The 3284-nt window shown below is 52.3% G+C and overlaps 1 long non-coding RNA gene across 2 annotated transcripts; it reads left to right on the top strand.

Annotated features, from left to right (window-relative positions):
• The first annotated feature begins 335 nt into the window (after nt 1–335).
• On the top strand, nt 336–2278 carry LOC135316535 (uncharacterized). Of its 2 annotated transcripts, XR_010375800.1 has the most exons (4): nt 336–600; nt 778–1035; nt 1206–1288; nt 1829–2278. It is a non-coding gene; the product is annotated as an uncharacterized LOC135316535 (long non-coding RNA). The 2 variants fall into 2 exon arrangements; XR_010375799.1 differs by lacking the exon at nt 1829–2278 and having other exon boundaries at nt 343–600; nt 1206–1342.
• Nucleotides 2279–3284: the final 1006 nt, after the last annotated feature.

The raw sequence follows: 3284 nt of genomic DNA, 5'->3' as shown, positions 1-3284 counted from the left end.
CTCCCAAGACCAGAGTGCATCCCTGTCCCGCTCACAAGGTGTCTGCAGGAGGAGGAGGAGGATGAGCTGAGCGGGTCCCCAAGCACAGCAATGCTGTCCAGATATCTGGGAGCCTCCTGGCAAAGGTGTGTGGCCCTGTGGGTGCGGGTACAGTAGTCCTGGGTGGCTTTCCCCACACAAACGGCCATGCACAACACCCCCTACCTCTCCTCCTCAGGCAACAAAACCTGAATGTTTTAAAACTGGGACTGGCTAAACAAGTCAGAGTTGTACTTTCCCCCCCTGCCGTGACCCCTTTGCCCTGGCCTCCCCAGCAAAGCCCCGGGGGCAGCGGGACAGGAGGGCGGTGCTGAAGCCATGCAGGTGGTATATCCCCGCTCTGCACTTTCACGTGGCTGTGGCATCCATCAGGACAACTTGCATTTGGTGCTCCTGCCGGCGCTGTTAGCAGTAACTCCCAGTGAACTTCAGCATACCCCACACAACGGTGCATGTGGGAAGACCTTTAAACTAGCATCTACTCTATAAACATGCTGACGTGTTACCTACATCCATCTAACAATTCATCTGGAGCAACACCCGTGCTACATCAGCGTCGCTGTAAGTCCTCGTGCTGTACCAGGGCTGGGTCAGATTGCTTGGCTGCAAGGTCGAGCAGCACAGGGACTGTGTCTCACCTCCTCCCTGACTGATGGGGCAGCCTGCACCAGGCTCTTTTCCCTCCCCAGTGCCCTGGGGTTTTCCCTTTCCTAATGTGTTGTCCTCTTTTTCGGCAAGGTGCCTGCCCTGAGGAGCAGGCGGAGCGGTGCCTTCCCTGCTTGCCCCAACACGCCCCGCGGCTCACCAATATCCCCATCGTTACTTGGCTGTTGAGCCAGCATCTTTGCCGAGGTGCCGCAGCCGAGCGTCCCACCCGGCCCCTCCCCGCAGCTGGGCAGGAGGTGCCGCTTCCCTCCCCGTTACCGCAAGCGGCTGCCCGGTTTCTTCCATTAACACCAGCAGCGAGGATCAGCCCTTGGCATCAGTCGTGACGGGGTATGACTGTGGGAGGCCCTTGGCCAGCTGAGCAATCAGCACCCGATTAATTCAGGTCAAGGCTGGGGAGGCCTGGCATGCCTTTCTTCCTTGTCATTATCGGAAATGCTGTGTATTAATATCCTTTATATTAAAAAAAATAACCTTATCATAATTTTTCCTCATTGAAGGAGATGGTTTGGAATTGGAATTGAGACAAACACAAGCCAGGAGCACCGGCTACAGAAGGGGAGAGTTTAAGAAAGGCCTTTTGGTAATATCCATCGTTCCCTTATCAGTGAGGATATTAAACGTATTGAAATGCTAAGCAGCTCTTTAATGGCTGTCTCTGATTTTCATTAAACAAGCAGGGGATGAGCAGGAGAGAAGGGGATGCAGCACTGTTCTCGCTCTAAGAAATTCTGATTGCTGGATATTAGCGGCATTAATGTTCTTTTATCCAAGAGCACCAGGGTTGTGCTTGCCTTCTTGCCTATTTTCTGTCTTGCTGAAGTGGAACTAAGTCCCTGCTCCCTAAGGTGGGTGCACGGTTGCTACAAAGCTGTTAGGGACCAGGGTTGTATAGAGATGCAAAGCAGGGGCCACTCAGGGAACATTTTTTTTTTGGTACCAGCATCTCCAAGCCGCGCCATGGCCATGCTGCCCAATGAGATATAAGCTCATGCCTTGACAGGGCAGCCTGGTCCTGAGAAGAAGAGGGGATGGGCAGTCAGAAGTTTAGCCCAAGTGAAATCACTGCAATACACCCACAAATATACCTCGGTGCTCTTAATATCTCTCCTTTGCCTTCCAGTTTCTAATCTTGGCATGCACATGGCTCCGTTCTGCACAGTCAGAGGCCAAAGGCTTTGCTGTTATAATCGTATGCCTCCAGGAACTGGGGCTTGAAAGCATATGAAAATAACACAAGCCTACCCATGGTATTGTGAGAGTCAGCAACCATAGAGGAAAGCAGCAGACCCGCCAGCTGAAGTCCTCTCTCCCCACCCAGTGCACATGCATTTGGAAAAGAACGGGACGTGGGGACGGTCCTGGTGCCCTCATGGGAAAGGCTGGTACAAACAAACAGAAATTAGCTGGAGCTAATAAAACAGGGGCTGCCACTAGCCCAGGCAGCGCTGCGTGTATTTAATCCCAGTCTCCTGAGCACAGCAGCTCTGATATTGCCGGAGGGAATGGCTTTGTGGGCTAAGCAGGTGGTTTGAAACGCTTAGACTTCAGGAAAAGACAGAGTCCCTGCAGAACAGCTGAGCCTGCAACCCAGTCCACTACCCCTCCACTGCATGGGACCCTGGCATCATCTTGCTCTGGGGCATCCCTTGCATTTCTTGAACCCAGCTTCTGCTTTCCTTCCGATTTATTCCACACTTCTTTTCTTCGCTCCCTTCTGTCCGTGATCTTTCCTTTCTTGTGCATGGCTTGGTCTCTCCTGTCTCCAGGGCTTTATCCCGCATGGACAGATGAACTGCTTTGTGTCTGCCAGATGGCAGTGGCACCTCAGTCCCAATCCCCTGCCACCCACTGCCGCCTCCTCTGTTTGCACAGCCGGTCACCACTTTGCTCCCTGACACCAGCTTCATCTTTACCCTGCCAGCACCATCAGGGTTCTCCAGTAGCAATGAGTCGAGTGCTGTCCAAGGCACCCAAAAAAACCCTGTTAGTTGTGCCACGGGATACAAATCCTCCACATGCTCAAAGGGGGCACTTCCAAGGTTGTTTCTTCTGGGGGTTCCAAAAGTCAAGCCTGTCTCTGGACACTGTCAATGAGATGGAAAGCAAAGCAGAACAACCCACACCAGCCACCTCCTGGTGCTGCAGCATCCCTTGGAAGCAAGTTACAGCAAGTCTTAACACCCTCTGGCAACCCCAGCCTCTGCCATCCCATGCAAAAGATCTCTGCTTGGCCCCAAACCCCGGCGCTGTTGGCATAGCCACAAGATGGGCAGAAAAGCCCTACAGCCCCATCTCAGGCATCCTTTGCGCTGCCGACAAAATGCACTGATAGTTGCCTGAACCGCCGGCTTTATTTCAAGAGCTTTGTTTCTGCTAGAAGTGGAAATCTCAAAGAGACTTAATTATAGAGCTGGGCAGACACAGGCATAATCCTTTTGAAAGCTTACAATGAGACGCTCTCCAAAATTAATTTTGACGCTGCAAAAATAACCAAACAAAGCTCCATTTAAAATGGGGTGAATGATCAGGGAACAATAGTGGAACAAATGGGAACACCCGCAGCCACTTCAGAGCTC

Source organism: Phalacrocorax carbo, chromosome 20 (assembly GCF_963921805.1).
Source record: "Phalacrocorax carbo chromosome 20, bPhaCar2.1, whole genome shotgun sequence".
Classification (NCBI taxonomy): Eukaryota; Metazoa; Chordata; class Aves; order Suliformes; family Phalacrocoracidae; genus Phalacrocorax; species Phalacrocorax carbo.
Note: the sequence above shows the minus strand (reverse complement) of the source record. Positions and strands in the feature narration are given on the sequence as shown.